The sequence below is a fragment of the Bactrocera oleae genome, chromosome 5, assembly GCF_042242935.1.
Source record: "Bactrocera oleae isolate idBacOlea1 chromosome 5, idBacOlea1, whole genome shotgun sequence".
In the NCBI taxonomy this organism is placed as follows: Eukaryota; Metazoa; Arthropoda; class Insecta; order Diptera; family Tephritidae; genus Bactrocera; species Bactrocera oleae.
Window position 1 is genome coordinate 45,778,103 of NC_091539.1, and position 19,697 is coordinate 45,797,799.

The 19,697-nt window shown below is 31.9% G+C and overlaps 1 protein-coding gene across 2 annotated transcripts in view; it reads left to right on the top strand.

Moving 5' to 3' along the window:
- LOC106616087 (monocarboxylate transporter 7) overlaps positions 1-19,697 on the top strand; it is a 46,113-nt gene that overhangs the window by 22,653 nt on the left and 3,763 nt on the right. The gene's annotated exons all lie outside the window — the stretch shown is intronic.

Genomic DNA, 19,697 nt, shown 5'->3' on the forward strand with positions numbered 1-19,697 from the left:
AGTACACATACGTATATACCCGATATCAGTTAAATATTTTGCGGCGCAAATAATGTAAGGTAATTAAACTGCCGTTAACTTAAAAATACCGATGCTAGGTAATGCACCAGGTCAGTTAACTGCGAAGCCCGTGTATTTCATGTCCTCTGTTAATTAAATCAATAGGTTCTTAAAATATTTATTATAAGTACGCTTTTGCGTATAAGTACATATGTATGTGTAGTATACGAAAAATGTTGTTAAAATGTATGTATGAGTGTATTTCTTCAAAAAAATGTACACAAAATCGGTTTTTAGAGAATTCGAGCAAACAAAATTAAACAATAAACTTATTAGTTTAGTTACCGAGAAGAAGATGTTGCTTTTAGATGCCAGTAAGGGCATAGTAATTTTTTTTACTTTCAATAAAAAACAAGAACAAACGTCAACTTGGGTTGTACCGAAGCAAGAATACCCTTCACAAATACAAAGGTTTCTTACAAGAACTTGATACCGATATATCGTGAAGATATATCGTCAAATAAAAAAGATTTCCAGGCAAGCACTTTACTCCGATTTTTCAGTTAATATAGCAGCTATATGCTATAGCGATCTGATCTAAACAATTTCTTCGGAGACTGCATTATTGCTTTAAATATTAATCCATGCCAAAATTCGTGAAGACACCTCGTCAAATAAAAGAGTTTTCCATACAAACACTTGTATCGGCCGTTTCGACAAAAGAGCAGCTTTTTGGTGAGAAAATGGCAGAAGCAAAATTTCAGATCGATAGCTTAAAAACTGACGGACTAGTTTGTATATATACAGACAGACGGACATGACTAAATCAACTCAGCTCATCATAATGCTCATTTGTATATATTTTATAGGGTCTCCGACGTTGGGGGTGTTAAAAACTTCGTGGCAAACTTAATATACCCTTTTCAGGGTATAAAAATCGGAAAACTATAACATATATCTCCCATATCATTATCCCCGTTCTGTTTGCTGTTATTGCAACTGTTCAGTATTTTTTCCCCCTACATTATAATACTTAAATATTGAAATAAAGCAAAGTTCTAAGTTATTTTTAAACAATTGACGTTCAAGCCTTTGGAAAACCTAACTCTAAAGCCCAATACTTTAAATTAGAATAAAAAAACATTGCCTTCTGATTTAATTTCTATTTATATACAATTTCTGAATAATCGGTTGTATACGATGCGTATATTATAGTTCTCCGATTTTCTTTATTTTCGGATATCTCAAAAACTGACGAAGAAATTATAAAATAAATAAAGATAAATTTCGCCTTAAAAATCGCTGGCTTGAAGCAGGTTTTATATTGTGTTAAGTTGTGGAAATAGTGATCAAAGCACCACTTGCGGCAAAGAATTTTAAACCTGGACAATTCTTTAGATTGCAAAATTTTGAAACCAATAACAGAAAAGCCAATAATACAAACCTTGCTATGGAAGGTATAGCCGTATCCGGCACTGAAATAGACAAAAAAAAGATTTATTTCAACTATTGTGCTTGAAACTGGCGGTTTCACTAATTTATGTAAGTGTTTTGAAGAAGGCGAACAAGTAATTCTTATGGGTCCAACTGGCAGCCCTACTGAGGTTTACTAAGTCTGGATATTAAAGTGTATTAGGCAAAGTTGTTGAGAATGATCTGTAGAATATTTCCCGCATAAGCGATTTTATAGAAAAAAAATCGACCCGCTCTAATCTATATATATACATATATACAGAATTAAAAAAAGTGGCACTTAAATTCCTGCACAAACACAAACAGTCACTCAAAATGATGGGGTAATAATCTTCAAGTTCTATTTCAGCAAAAGTATCATTGTATTCGAAAATACTTCGTTTTCACGAAGTTTGTAACGCTCAGAATTAAATATAGCAGATTATAAAATACTTATAGTATATGAAAATTATCAGCGTGACGCGCTGTGTCGAGTTAGCCTTATTCGTCTGACTTTGTGTATATACGCGAACTAGTTTTTGATATATCGATCTGAAATTTTGCATACATCCTTTTCTCCCAAGAAGTAGCGCATTTATCGAAACCGTTGTTATCGGACCACTCTAGCATACACAGCTCAATACAAACTGAACGATTGGAATCAAGTTCTTGTATTGGAAGCTTTTTTATTTGATAAGGATGTTATAGCTATCGTCGCAGCCGAAGTTAACATTTTATCTTGCTTTTATATATATTTTTGTAAATATGTATGTATGTATGTATATATGTGTATGTGTATATCCCTTAAATATTTACTTGAATTTTATGCACGCGCTTATCTCACCACAACTTGTGCTCATCGTTCACACATAAAAGCATCACAAATGGCGTGCCCGTGAGCAAAGCGTGACTTTTATAACGCCAATTATGTTTCAAATTAAATTTTCAAAATACCTTATACCTAGTAGTACAAGTCTTCATACATAAGTACTTATGTAAGCGCTTATTTGAGAAAATAACAAAATAAATGTGGATGGCTACGAGCGATACAAAACAAATCGCATCAAAATAGGTTCACTGGAACTTTCAAACAATTATGAGTTGATAAAAGATCAAGAGGCACACATATGTATGTGTGTTTGGGTGCTTGTATGAGCATATAAACGACTACATATTAACCTGTTGTTTCTCTACACCAATTAAGCATGTTTGTGTAGATAGTTATATACATATTTCTATATACTTATTCAATATCTATAAATATGTATAGTATATATATCTTCATATATGTATGGAAGTGTACATTTTACAATATTTTTCGATTGCACGTCATTCTATTGCACGCTTGTATGTGTCTAACGGTGTGCCTTGACAGCCAAAGTACACACTTTGTTGAGGCTATGATGTCATTTAATGTTCTAACAAGCAAATTCAATGCACACATATTATACATACATATATATGTATTTCTTTGTATATAGACACATATACGTTTGCTTGCCACTCCCCCAACATCCTCTCATCAACATGCGTCACTGCTGTTATATTTATAGGTTTTTGTTTATAAGTTTGTGTTTGAGCCGCCGGCAATGCGAAAGAATCGGGCGTATAAAACCATAAAAAAACGAAACTCATATAATAATAATCAAAAAAGCATACATATGCATATATATATATATTTAAGAACACACATATAAACATACATATGTATAAGTGGTTGTGTGAGTGCCTAGGCGAACGCCCGTCGCTGGAGCATGTGACTGAAGCGTGCACAGCAACCGACGCCAACTTCTTGTTGGACTTTGGCTCACACTTTTCTGGAGTTAGGGCCGCTGTCAGTGGGCATTTATTAGTGTCTTAGGCATCTAGCGGTGACTAAAAGAAATCACCATAAACGACAATATGAGCGTTGTATAAGAATATAGAAAAGGGTGCAATTCTAAAAGCATTACGAGTGCACTAAATTACTTAATATGAATGACACAATCTCGTAAATATAAATATTTATATACTTGCCATATCTGATTCGTTGCATTTACACACATTTTTACATGCATAAATATGCAAATGTATTTCCATTTGTATAAGGCCTTGTTGCCGGCAGCCGGCAGCCGACACCGCTTTTTAGCTATCGCTTTCATTTCATATCCATTAAGCGCGTCATTTATTCAATCCAACGCGACAATTTGCTTTTTACATGCTCACTTGTGTATAATAATTTTAATGTGGATGCAAAGCAATTGGCGTTACAAAAACAAATGCCACAAAATAATGAAAAAAAATTAAGCACAATTGGCTGTGGGCACAATTGCACAGTGGGAGAATTTCATGGTTAATTCGTGGTAATAATGAATTGGAAAAAATATATATATTGTTTTTCGTTTGGTTGAAATTAATGAAATGACGAACAAAAACAGTTTCTTAAAATAAAATCTGTTTCAACTTTAAGTTAAATTAATAAACGTGGCAGCTCTAGCAGAAAATAAAATCTCAGTTATGTTGAGTTTTCCAAATTATTGCTTTAGAAATGTTAATTTATATTAATTGTACTTATTTAAGCAGTCTATAAATGCAGTAGGGTGGCAACTGCTATAAAAACAAAAAATAACAAATGTTAACGTCGGCTTCACCGAAGCTTTTTATAACAACCTTCACATGTGCATTTCTTGTAGCACAAAATGATATAAAAATATATATCTTGATTTTGCTCGGTCTGTTTCATTGTAGCTATATGCTATAGTTGTCCGATCTGAATAATTTGTTCGAAGATTGTAGTGCTGCCTGATATCTTGTCAAATAGAAAACTTTTCCATACAAGAACTTGATTTTGATCGATCAATTTGCATTGCAGCTATATGCTATAGTGTTGAGCGAATGAGCAGTTTCTTAGGAGAAAAGAATGTGTGCACAGTTTCAGATCGATATCTCAAAAATTGAGAGACTATTTTCAAGGACTTCGTTCGTCACAATTAAGTCATTAGTTAGTTTTATAAAAACAAATCTCTACAAAATGTATTAATAATTTTATATGAAAATGTTTCGGAAATAAAGAAGTCTTACAAATTTTTACATACTTTTTTATTTTTGTTTTAAATAAATATGGAAAAAAACATAAATTTTTGCTTTTAATAAAAACTGATTCACAATTTACATAAAAACATTTACTTTTTACAATTTAAAAAGGTGGCAACGTGATATATCCGTATTTTAGAAATAAACATTTTTTTAAATAGCTACTTGAACTTAAGCCTTTGAATATATTTATAGTAAATATTTGTACTAACAGCGATTTGGAATACGAGTATCTGTTTACTTTTATTTGAACAGTTTGTACTCTGGCAACGCCAAAAATTATATTTATATTAAGTATTGGTACTCAAAGCGAGTTATTTGAAATATCTATTTTCTTTGAACAGGTTTTACTCTGTCAGCTCCAAAACACACATATATTTTTTTAATAAAGCCTGTTTTTAAGTTATTATATTTTTCTTATATTGTAAATACAAATTTTTCGAAAAGGTAGCAACTCTCTTTATATTTCAAAACCCAAAGGGCTTAATATAGATATACTCAAACTTTTATCTCTAAGCAAAATTTTATTACCCTACCAATTGCCGCCACGAGATCGCCCACTGTGCATGGTGGGAAAGCAGCACATTGTCGCCTCGCACACAGCTACATAGCAAGCAGAAACTTGTTGAATGCTGGCGCGGCGGATACGCACTTCAATTGTGGCCAACATAATCATTATTATATTTGTTATTATTTCACCATTTCATTGTAGCTTTCTTTGTTTTTACTGATTTCGCCAAAATTGCGAAATTTATTGCCAAATAAACATATTTTCGGCAATAGCGCCACACGCATACATACATACACACATAGTAAAAAAGCAAAAAAAATCGGCAAACAGGTTGCGTTATTCACACATAAGAATATACATATGTGTATATATATATACTTGTATATATAAATACATATATAGGTCATATTCCTTTGCCAAAGAATACGAAATAAAAACAAACCAAAATGTTTGTATACACATAGTATGTATGTATATGTATGTGTGTCCATATAAATATTGGTACACAATAAATACGACCTGTTATACCTTAATACATAAGTATGTATATACGTGTGTACAAATGCGACTAGAACGGCAACCTGTTGCTCATCACCTTTCCGCCAGCGAATCGCAGATCGCACTTCAGTTGACATTCGCCAAATATACAAGTGCATACATATATATATGTATGTGTAATCATGTTTTCGTTTTTAGTTTAAGTTGTTTACTTAAGATAGCACTTCTTTTTGTCTTTCTTTTTTGAAAATTAATTGATTATTTGCGGTGATAACACTTAATACAGTAGTGCCACAATAATTGGTACCTTCTTGAATTAAACAAATAAATAAAGTTAAGCCAAATAGGGAGTGACATTTAAAAATAAATTTGTGATTATAATTTATACGAATTGGGTCATACATATGTATGTAACGTACATATAAGATATGTAAATAATTAGGTGTACAAAAGAAATCGCTTATACGCAGCGTCGGACGGTCAATTAGTGTACGCTTATTGTACGTAATGAATAACTATGCATGCAAACACATCTAATTTTCCATAACCTGGTGATAAGTCTGGGATGGTCTTTAGTGCCTTCAGCTAATTTTTGTTTTCGGCTTAAGCACAACGATATTCAAGTACTCTTTCTTTAATTTTTTCGATGACTTTACGACCTTCACTAAGTGCTTTGGGCCACTCAAATACTTATGTTCGTGATAGAGTAGACTCCCAAAAACACTTCTGCAACATTTTAAAAGATTCCGTAGTAATGATATTATTGAAAAAATCGTGGTTAAATTTTTATTCTGATAATGGAAATGACGGACTGCAAAGCATAGTACCGCTGCACTATTCAAACGCTCTTTTCGGTATCCCATTCATTTTTAGAAAATTTAAATAATAACCTGCCAAAGAAAATCAAAAGTAAGTCGATTACTCACACAGAAAAAAAAGTTACAGCCACCCTGTATTTGATCAGATAATTTATTAAAACTGAGCTAAGTACTAAGAGTACAGTTAAGTAAATATGTATACCAATGTGTTCAGCGGAGTTTTAATGAAGTATTTAGTATTACACTCGATCGTTCCGACGTTAATTGCGGGCGTTCCTCAAAGCCAGGCAGAAAATCGTCGAAGGCATGTTTTCCTTATATTGTTGTTGTTGTTATCGTAGTAGCAGTAAACAGTTTCCAATAATATTATTGAATGCTCGGAGACAACCGTTCCGGTATACTTGACTGGGAATTGCTCACTATGAAAGTCATCGAGTTTTTGTTGCCGAATTAAAACTTGCCGAGTTCCCTTATTGTCTTAAAAACTTAAGAGCCGTGACCATGGCTCAGGTTAGCTAAATGAGTTCAAAGGGCTTGTTCGAGCTTTTTTCGTGACCATGGCTCAGGTTAGCTAAATGAGTTCAAAGGGCTTGTTCGAGCTTTTTTCGGTCAAAAATGTGCGCTGCCGTTCAGAAATTAACTTTTTAATCACTCAAATAATAGACGAGACGCTTTAAGTTCCTATCGCTGTTTCGTAATAGAAGTAAATAATTTCCTAATAGTTTTAAGAAAAATTTTTTTCTGTAAAAACTTTGTTTTTCAAGCAGCCAGTTAATCTATACCTATAACAAAAATGTAAACCTAAGTTAATGTCTCAACTGCAGTATGTATGTATGTATGTATATGCATGGCGAGCTAAGTGGATTTAGCTTTTCCGTCTGTTTTCTTTCAGTATATACACGAACTATTCTCTCAGATTGTGAGATATCGCTCTGAAATGTTGCATACGTTCTTTTTATACACCAACATACGAGTCACACAATCTATCACTATTCCACTCGTTTAATACTTATAAATATTTTACTTTTATACAATGTAAATTCGCGGGGGAGCATTTGTTTTGATTTCACTGCACGTTTCACAATGAATTCGATAGTCTGTTTATTTAATGCAAATGTGCTGGCAAATAAATACACATTGGTCATCCTATATGTTTATATATACATTTTTTCAGCAACTTATAATAACATCATATACATATGCATATTTGCTTTTCATACATGCATTTGTTTAAAAGCAATTAATTTTGGTTGCCAAAATTTTGTTTAATTTTTCATTACGAAAATATGTGTGAATGTCTGGTGAGATAGTCACTGATTTTTAAAAAATCAATCAAGATAAATTTCCTCAACAGAAAAACTAGTACGATATATTGTTAATAAATGAACGCAATGCCCTGATAAGTTGGAAGAAGAAGAAATAATCAATTGATGATTGCAGACACACACATAAATATATATTACACACACATAAATATATATTACTACTATGTATGCTTGTATGTGCTTTCATTTCTCCAAGTGTCATGTGGCGTTGGCGGATAAATCACATGACGATCATGCCGCCATCAGGCGCCGACCATTCTGGTACGCTTTAACCGTTTGGAGAATTTCAATATCGACAATTCGGTATGGTTTGGCGTAACGCGGGCGGCTGTTCGACCGAGCGACTGCACTCAATTGAAATGCTTGTCACCAAACAGTTGAAAGCCTGTAATTGTTTTAATTATTTAAATTGCATTTCTCAACATTTGCCCTTAGCTGCCTGTTTTATGCATTTATTTATTATTATTTGTGTTTATTTCATTGCTGTTTGTTGTTTGTTTTTGTACGATCCAATCAAAATTCATTAATCAGACAAAAAGATGTTATTGACGTGCACCATTAAATTAACCAAAGCGTTTGAGTTTTGAGCAAAAAAATCCACAAAGTAAATAGGGTAAAACAGAATTTCTTCCAAATGAATGTATTAGGTGCTTACTCAGCTAATTATAAATTGTGTAAACAATAAATTTTGAATGAGTAATTTGTAATTTTAACAGTGAAAAAAATTTTATTTTTAAATATTACCTTATTTCTTCTGCACTACAATATTTTTCAATGTGTTTTATAGCAAAAATATCTGTTAATGGTTAAATAAGTATTCCAGAGTATATTGGAGATAAATTAATAGAGCAAAGTTTTACCATAAAATTTTTATACTTGTATTATAAAAACGAATAATGAAATTCAATAATTAAGTTTCACCAATCTGGCAAGTCAAAACTGAAAGCAAAATCAAAGTATTTCAACTCAACTAAAGATAACTGTTTATTATGCAACAAAAACATTCGTAACAAATAAAATTCAGAATTCGACACTAAAGAGAGCGCTTAACTCGAAATGCATAATTTGAAACTAACAAATCCTAAGCGATCAGACACTGTTCCACCTAAATTAAGTAAAAATAAAGTATCTCAATTGAGGATGTATTGAATGAAAGCACATTTTCATATACTCAACCTAAACCGATTCGAAGAGAAAGAGAGAAATATCTCGCTTTCTCTGTCGTCTTATCTACCAAATTAAGGGGGCCTATAATAGGTATATAAAGAACACTACTATCTTGAAACAACTTGAAAATATTAAAGGTGCTTATACCCAAAGACTACTCCAAGAATGTTTAAGTTCGCTAGCTGAGTTTTCAAAATTTCCACATTCTGAAAAATTTCAAATTCCGGGTTTATATAGGGTTTGCCAATAGGCATGATATGATTTCTAATTTGTATTAGCTTAATTAATCTAACATTGTATTCACTAATGTTTACAATTTCGTCATGGAAAGATATACGCACGAACAACGTTTACAAATTATTTAATTTTATTATCAAAATAATCGTTCCCCAATTGCAACTTTTCGTGCACTTTTGCAATTTTATGTTTGTTATAGTTATGGTGATTTGTTCGGTAAATAAACAAAACTGTCGATTCTGGTGCGAAGAAAATCCACAAATTATTCATGAACAACCATTACATTCGCCTAAATTGACAGTTTGGTGTGATTTTTGTTCTGGTGGAATCATCGGTCCGTACTTCTTGCGAAATGTAGCTGGTGACACCGTTACTATCAATGGAGAGCGGTTTAGATCGATGATAACCAACTTTTAATGGCCGGAATTAGAAAAAGTTGATCTTGACAACATTTGGTTCCAACAAGACGTGGCTACGTGCCACACAGCACGTGCAACAACCGAATTATTGCGAAAAAAGTTTGGAAATTCGATAATTTCAAGAAATTTGGACATTAAATGGCCTCCAAGAAGTTGTGATTTAACACCATTAGACTACTTCTTGTGGGTTATTTGAAGTCATTGTTCTTAAGCAATAAACCAGACTCTATTCAAGCTTTAGAAGTCAATATTGAACGTACTATTCATGGCATACGACTTGATTTAGTGGAAAAAGTAGTCGAAAATTGGGTTCATCGAATTCGTTCCTGCAAAAGAATTTGTGGAGGCTATTTGAATGATGTTATATTCAGAACTTAATTGTATCGATTGTACTTCAAACTATTGTACATATAAAATCATTAAAATTTCCTTAACAATTAGAGTGCATTTTTTTTGAACAAAAAGTTATTCACTCTTATTGGAAAGCCCTGTATCTTAAAAATTTATTAGGTAACGAGAAAATAGGGGAAAATGCCTAGACAGAAGCAACTTTTGTTGAAAATCAAGCAATTTTTATTCCAATAAAATATGTTAGGCTAAATCAAGTACCGAGTACCACTTAAGGCATTAGATAAGCCAATTTTCAATAATAATAATAATAATAAGCTAGGTATTGGACGAACGAAATAGAAAAAAAGGGAAATTTATATTTTGGCAAATTCAAATTTTTTTAAGTGACTATATTGCAGACCTCGAGCGCGTAAATTTTCGAGGCTGGATCTCTAAAACTATTACTCGGATCAACTTGAAAATTTAGGACAATATTTTAGAGATGTTTAGAATTAAATAAGTGAATAAAAAAGTTGTTTCGAAGCCGTGAAACCCATGTAACGCCTTCAAGGATAGATCAAGTAAAAGTATGGACGAAAATTCCGTAAATTATTTGGGGAATGTAGCCAAGTTAACAGCAATAAATGAAGTGGATCTTCAACTTTTCAGCTGAAATGTTATTACAATCTCAAGATTTGTTTTCATTACCATTGAGCGTTATTTTGCGAAACACTTGCAAAAAGCATGACTTAAAAAATTTATAGTTTTAAAATTTTAGGTGACTAAAACTATTTGCTCTACTTTCCAACTAAATTTTTGAAACTTGCAAACCTTAGTGCCTTTGGAACGCACCCAATGTATGTGTCAAAAGAAATCTCTCAAGAAAATCGACTTTTAGTCAATATACAATATCAAAATCGCAACTCTATCAAGAGACAACCTATCGCAGATAATATTCGTATATACTACATATTTCGTTTGAATTTCTATTAGAAATATGTTTACGGATTCTTAACTTAAATGCCAGACATTTACTGACTAGTTTACTAAATCAATTCACACGTATGCTAGTCACCTCGATTTAAATGTCATTTTGTGGGTCAATGTGTACGCCTAATAGCAATAAATTATCACAATCGATAAAGTGTGCGATAAATATATGTATATTCGAGTATATGTATTTATACATACATATATTTATATATATATGCACAGGCATTTGTGTATAGAATTTTGATAAGAAACTTAATGCTGCAAGCGAATATTTACTATTAATATTAAACATAACGGCATAAATACGTATGTACTATATTTATGTATCAACGCAAAAGCCGTTCGAAGGAAGAAAGAGTCAATGGAAGCGTGGCATTGATGTGAACTACAAATACACACAAACACACAAGTCCTGAGGCATAAACTGTCAAATCAATCTGCAAATATTTTGAGTGAAATGCGATATTTGGCTGGGTGAATGGGAGAAATCGCACATGCTAAATTTGCTTGAGTGCGCATATTCGTGTCTGCCCTTGAAATTTTGATTGAAAAAGATATCAAGAAAGCATTATTTCTTATCTTCACTTTACAATGTCGTGTTTAACAAATAACAGTCAACATAAAGGGAAATATCTAACGCCAAAAAGTCTTAAGAATGGTGACGTAAAAGCAATGTAAACACTTATCAAGCAACTGTCAAAAGACAAGATGATATCTATAAGTGTCGAACTTAAGACTTTCCTTGTAAAAAAAAAAGCTTAATGGAAAACACTGATTAGGGAGATCATGATATGTTATTATTGAAATATTGTATATTAGTAAAGGTCTCTTTAAGACTATTATACTAATATATATATGAAAATAAAGAAAAAAATTCTGTAGTTTTTCGATTGTTACATAAATATAGGGCGCCCATATAGGGTTTATTTCAGCATAGCTGGCGTTATCTCACTAATTATGCATCCAATTTTCGTTTCGAATTGGTCTGACGTAGCAAATTTGTTGCGATCAAGCAAAATTTCCGAGGTGTTAATTAAAAAATGCACAAAACTATTAAATTTACATTGGGTCGTAAGGATCACGCATTGTATTATATGTATATCTACATCATCCTCTCTCTCATCAAGCAAAAAATGTTACTCATACGCGCTGTGTGCCAGTATACAATAAACTAAAAAAAAAGTTAAAAATATTAATATTTTTAATTAAAAAAAGTAAGGAAGGGCTAAATATAGAAGGGTGTAACCGAACATTTCATACCCTTGCAACTTGCCGGAATCCAAGCCGAGGAAATACTTTCAGGTGTAGCAAAACTTTTAATTTTAAAATTGTCCTCTGAGTTTCATTAATGTACCTCACATACTATTACTAATATATAAGGAGTAAAGTTAACTAGAAGTTTGACAATCCTGATATTAGTTATATAGCTAGGGCAAGTTTTCACCCGATTTTATACATTTTAGGCACAAAGATGTACCGTTACTAGAAAAACACATTCCCTCAATTTATTCAAAATTTTATCTGAATTCCCTGATTGGTTCCTGATTTGCCTACGGGAAAGTAAAAACCAAATGGAATTTAAAATTATGTTATATGAAAAGTAGGAGTAGTTTTAGTCTGATTTCGTCCAATTTCGCACAGTAATGTACAAATATAAGAATATAGGTCTAGAAGGTCCCAAGATAAAGTTTTCACCTAAATATGGGCGGTGCCAAGTCCATCGTCCAAATTTGACACCGGCTTCTATAAAGCTTCCACATACCATCTTGAGTGTAAAATTTACTGTCTCTGACGCATTTAGTTAGCATTTATCGCACTTTTAGTAAGTTTTAACAAAACCGTTATATGGCGAATAGGCGGTTATTATAGTTATGGCAATTTATATGTTTTCGATTAATGGCATTTTGTGAGAGTGGCAGTGGTCCGCTTACTGTACACAGTTTCATCAAGATATCGTAATTTTTATTCAAGTTACAGCTTGCACAGACGAACGGCCGGGCAGACGGACAGACAGTCACCCAGATTTCAACTCGTCTCTTCATCCTGATCATTTATATATACATAACCCTATATCTAACTCGATTAGTTTTAGGTGATACAAACAACCGTTAGGTGAACAAAACTATTATACTCTGTAGCGACATGTTGCAAGAGTATAAAAATTACTGTGTGTTTGGGACATGAAAAGTTAATTTACACCAAATTTCGTGAAAGAAATTTCTTTTGTAAAAGATAAAAATAAAAACCAAAAACTTGGTTTTAGAATTTTCGGACACATGTTTTGAGGTAGTGAAAAAATCTTAATCCAAACGTTATTTTTATTAGATATTATTACTTATTAGCTACAACTATGTCATTTAACTTTTTTCCATAGAAATGTTCCACTGTTTTCATTGCTGTAAAATAATATATAAAAAAGTATGAACGCCATAAAATATGTGATTATAGCAAAAATTAGTGCGCAGAAACGTACTTAAAAATCTTTCGATACTAAACAAAAGTACAAAAAATATTTCATAGTTTTTTATAAAAATGTACAATTAAATACTTTATTATGTCAACATTATATCACTTGAAATTTAAATATCATATATTAGCTTTCGTCTCGCTTGCTAACACACGATAACCAGTAACAGTGGTCGCTAACAACCGTTCAAAGCGGCTGCAATTAGTTGCGGTTGCCCACAATATATATTTGATTGATAGAATACATAGGTGCTTTAACACCGCTTAAGTAATTTAGTTCAAAATAAATGATTTAAATATTCAAAGCACACGAGTATTGAACATTTTAACGACATCATAACTAAATTCACCGGAAGCATTTAATAATAAAAATTAATGGAAATGTATGCGAATACTCAGGAAATGAATTCGCAAATATATCACTAATTCGAAAAAAAAAAATTATTTGAAATAAAAAACTTTTTTTAAGCTTAAATTTCGCCGAAAGTCAATGCGAAATTAATGAAATTAACAACTTGACTGCGAAGTGTGTTTGCTGACACTTTTTTTATTGCAATCAGAACGACTCCAGCTCATTAAATGTCATTAATTTACGTCAAGTTAAATTTTTTAAGTTAATGAGTTAATGAAATACCAATAGAATGAACCGGCACTTTAACTCGTTATTTAAACCCTTTCTACCACATTTATGCCCTAAATTGGTAGAGAAATGTAGTCAAAGGTCTTCAGATCAACCAATAAAAGTTAAACTCCAAATGAAAAAGAAATGAATATGTAAGTCAAACTGTAACGGCTCAAAACCAGTTTCCAAATAAAATAGAGTAAAAAAATATCTAAGAGTTTAATTGCGAATTTATAGCTACACACATTTTAGCGCCTGCGGTCATGACTAAGCCAATAACATTTATTGACGTGACGTTTATAACCCAAATGGGGTTTGCTATTTCGTTAAGATTAATGGTTTTGTATTTATGTATCTACGTATGTGCTGATCGCAATCAAATGAGCTTGTAAATACAATGTGCAGCATACAATGAAATACTTTCCAAAAGTCAATTATCTATCATATAAATTAATGGATAGAGAGGTACGGTTGTGGCTAAACAAATAATCCACATAAAACATTTCGGTGAACCTGCTTTGTGCTTAGTTTGACAAATAAGTTTAATTGGTTGATCTTTTGGCGTTATACTTTAAGTATTTTGTGCTAGCAGAAAAAAAAATTAATAAATATATTAACAAAAGAGTTATAACCACTTACAAGTCAGGAAAAAACTCCATTTTTGTGATTTTTTGCGAACAGACATTTTATTTCACAAATAAATAAGAATATTTGGCAATTACAGAATTTAATGTACTTTAATAATTGGCAATTCATTCTGAAAATTGTTGGGTTCCCTTGAACCTGTAGCCGATCTCCAGGAGCCAATCTCCAGGAGAACCTCAGTAAAAGGATTTCTGGCGGTGGAAAGATTTTTCTGCTTAAAATTATATCACATCCAAAAACCGAACAATAATTATTACTATTATGGATAAATATAGGTAATGTTCGAAAGACCAGTAAACTATTTGCCGGTTAAACCCTCAGCGAATATTCCCAAATATATATGCAAAAAAGCCGATTTTTTTAAATTCACAAGTGGAATTTAATTAAATGCTGTCCCCTCATATACTTACAAAGAAATATTGTATAATCTGTTTTTAAATTTTAAGTGGTATTTTGTGCTGACCACCACTGTAAGTGGATTGACTGTCTGCTTACGACCGTTTTACAATAAATTTTGCAGCAGCAATTAAATTCAAATCAATACTGATAATTGAAATCTTTACAATGCCCTTACGTGTACAAAATGTTTATGACTCGCTTGTAGGCAACTAGATAATACTTTTGGGTTTTGCAAGTAATAGTAAATAATAAGATTTCAAGTTTGGAATGCGGTTTTTATACTCAACACATCTATATAAGCAGCTATAAAATGGTGTCTGCTTTTTTTTCGATGACAATGATGGTACATTCTTCATCCAATCGCAACTTATAACTAGTAAAAACAAAATTTTGAAGGGAGTTTTTATTAAGTATACAATTTCCTAGAGGGATAGCTGTCAAACTAGCTGTCAAATGTAGCACTTATATTATATTACTTTCATAAATTTCAATGTAAAGGCTTACATCATAATAACAATATAGATAATAAAAATTGTTTAAGCTCGTGTCCTGAGCGGGAAGCCCTTAGACCACTTCGTACATTCATCCTTCACAAACTCAATTTATTTATTTTGACGCCTGTTTCAACAACTAAGTCTTTTCACTTTACTAAGTAGAAAATTTTGAGAAATTATCTTGAGCTACATCCATACAATGTCCAACTGTTTTTTTGTGTATTGTGTATTGTACGATCGGTGGATTTATGTCGGGGAATACCCCTGACAATTGTTCATATGTGTTATGTGATTGGTCTCCGCTAAACTCTAATTAATGATGTGAAGTCAATGATATATGCTGTTTAATCAGCTGGAAACAAGAATTCGGTATTTTATTGATGCGAACAGACCAGCTTTGTTTGAAAAAATTTAAAATACTTATTTTATATAGAGCAACTTGCGAACAAAAAAGCCGGAATATTGGCAATTTCTTTAATGTTTTTCTGTTATATTTAATTTGATTCACCTCTCAAAAAATAACCATTCGTATTCCAGAGAGATGTAAGTCCATTAATAATAACATAATAATCAGAAATGATTTACGAGTATATCTCGAAATATACTTGAAAATTTGTGACATCTTAACTTTCATCCAAACGCAAGCAGCTTTTGTTTTGCTTGTGACTTTCCAATAAAACGATTCTTTTATATACATGTATATCAAAAAATTTGAGATATGAGCGTATTTGTAAGAATTTTTTAACATAGTGTAATCGGCTCCCAAACTATATGGTAAATGCGTTTTTCTTGAAACGCTGTTTTCAAAGGCGGTGAGCAAAATCTCTCCGAGATAGCTGGACCGATCGACTTGAAAATTTTACACGATCTTTTTCGATGTATTTCTAAGGTAATGAGCGAAAGAATACCCAATTTTTCACAAAAAACGAATTTTGATAAAAATTTAAATTTTGACTAGTCTCCCGATCATTAGCTGAATTCATACAAAGTCATAATAACTCTTTTGGGGTTTTGGATTTGAGATAATTATAAGCAGAAAAATATTAATGACCGCTAGATAGCTTTTTTCGAAGGTCCTTTCTCCAAGAAGGATCAAAAGAATCCAAATTTTTTTTAAATGAATCACCGATTTTGAAAGTACACTAAATTCTATAAATGTACATTATTATAACTTATTTATAAAATTAAATTATTTATAAAATTAAAAAAAATTCAAAAATTATTCTCGGTAAAATGTAATTATTCTGAATTGCAAGTGGATTATACCCCTTAAACAAAAACTGCGACACAGGGTGTAAGAAAAAATAAAGAATATATTTATTTCTGTCAAATTTTTACGTACATTTGCCTCAATGGTTTAGCTTATTATTCATTGTTACCATACACTCCATACACTTTATCAATCCGCAACAAAATACCAGGCAAATAAACAAATTTGACACCAATTAGCTCATAAATTCATGCATACATATACATACATACCTAACATTACATATGTTTATGTTAAACTGTCATAATAATAAAAATTATGCTTACCTTCTTTCTCGCACGCAATTTGTTTGCGATAAGAAACGATTTAGCAAATCGCCGGAAAATCTCATTAACTCCATTAATTGCTTAATAAACGACAATAAATATATACATACACACATATATGTATATATGTATATGGGGAAAGTTTACACAGTTGCTGTGCGAAAAGTGAAAATTGCCAAATGGTTTACGAAACTGAGCAGACTGTGCGTATCCAATACAATTACTCGTCAACAATAATTCAATTACCATTGGAGTAATTGAAAACTCAAAACTACACGTGAACAAGGTGAACAGCTAATGTTTAATATTATTGCAGCAATTACCGCTATTTTTTATTGTTGTGCCGATCTTTTTGTTGTTGTATTTATATTGTTTAATGACTAAAGTAATTATGTATGAAAGTGTACGAGTGCTTCTGTTCAATATAAAAGTCGATAAATGATTTTAAGCTGTGTAATTGAGTGAAGTGTGCACATGTCTATATATACATACACCGTTAGGTATATTATGTAATATGATAAACCGTTTATTTGTCAATTACATACATCAATCAGTGCAAATATAGTCATAAAATGCGATTATATGCCTGCTGTTTTGATTGATTTGTAGTTGTTAGTGATTTTTCAACTGCTACAAATGTTGGCTAACGAAATTTATCAATATTAAGTGGCCACTGGCAACAGCAGACGGATATATTTATAGCTTTATTGTGTCGTGTTTGCGCGCAAATCGCAGCCAACAGCGATTTTTCGCGCTTAAATGCAAAAATTATGGCAAACGACAAACGCACGACTCGCACGATCAAAATTGAAATCATGAAAATAATCCAAACCACTAATAATAACAATAATAAAGCGGTATTTATTTAAGTGTAGAAAATGTGGCACAAAACACGCTCGGTAAATGATTTTTGCCTAAAGTGTTATTTGCGCGCACAATAAGCGGAGTAAATATGCCTTAGATCTATGTATTTGCATTAAGTTTTTCATTAAACATACATAGAAATGTATATATACTTGTATATGTACATATATAAATGTGTTTCAATTAGAAGAAATTAATTTAGTATTGAAACGATTAACATTTGTTGCATGGCATTTATTTGTGAAGCGCAAACACCGCAAACAGGGTATAAGTAAATGAACACACGTAGACGAACGGATGGACGGACAGACAGGCAGATGGTGGGATACAACGGATTCAACCTCCCACCGTATAATAATAAACGCGCTAACACGCATCGTAAACGACCCGCTAAATTACTTTCAAATATCCTAATCATGCGATCGTTGCATGCGCAATTACAACAACAAGGTTGTTATTATTTATCGTGTTTAGCAAATGTAAAGCAATAACAAATACTAAATAGAGTATATCGATACCTACATACGTAAACACATCAGTGTACTTCAAAATTTTTTTTCGACTCTTACACTCTCGAATGCTTTTATTTGACCCCTCACAGGCGCATCTCTAATAGCTTGAAAGGATATAAAAAGATCTTTAACTTGAAATTTGATGGGTCAGTTAGTATGACAGCTATATGCTATAGTAGTCCAATCCGAACACTATTTCGGAGTTTATATCGTTGTCTTGGAAAATAATATATGCCAACTTTAATGAAGATATCGGGTGCGTTCGAGATGGCAATCACGACAGCAGTGTTGCAAATTTATCAAAGTTTCACGTTCTGCATGAATTTCTGGCAACACTTGCCAACAGCATCACGTTCTACTGTCACTTTTTGCGCGCAATTTATGCAAATAATTGGCCACACAAAATTTTTGTCTGCACATCTGCAACATTACATATGTTTTATTGATATCTTCAAAATACTGCTATATCCAAATTTTTTTCGAACATTTTATAAAGTTTTTATGCATCTTACAGGGTGAGCGGTCTTTTATTTTATATTATCTTTGGCAGAATGTTCTTGGTAATATATTTAGATATACCTCTATCGCGATTTAGACTATGGGTTTGTATATGAGCCAATAACTGTGTGAAGGAGGCGTGAAACTTGTGGGACCCTATCAATATCGACAATATCTGAGATAAGTAGGAACACCAGCGACGGTACTTTCGTGAACTGGCCACCTAATGGCCTACCTCTATCAAATTCCCCCAAAACTCTTCAAATTTCCGACTCCAAAAAATTGCAACTAATTGCATACAATTTGCAATTATTATAAAGTTTTCAAAAAATAATTAGGCAACCAATTTTCGAAAATTCCTATACACTAACGACTGTTCGAATCAGCTATGTGTTTTCATTAACACGAGCTGAAAAACACTTGCCTATATATCGACACTATTGGAATGGTTCTACTTATTTTATCAGTTTTCTACGAATGAAAACAAAATGTTGATCGGCGAAATTCATGTTTAGACCTACATTAATATTTTTAACTAAATATCAATCATAAATAGCAACAAAATCTTCATCATCTTAAAACGCTCATCGATCAATTTATGAGTAATTAATTATAAATTAAAATAATCTAACATTTTGTGAAATATATTAATACCTATACACATACATATGTATAACATAATTTCGAAGTGCAGTAGTAATGATCGATCGAGAGATTGATATACGCTAATACGAATGTCAAATATTTATAATTTTAATTAGTTAACAATTTACTTTGGTATTAAAAAAATAATTTGTTTACGCAAATGAACTAAATATTTGTACTTCTACAATCCATAC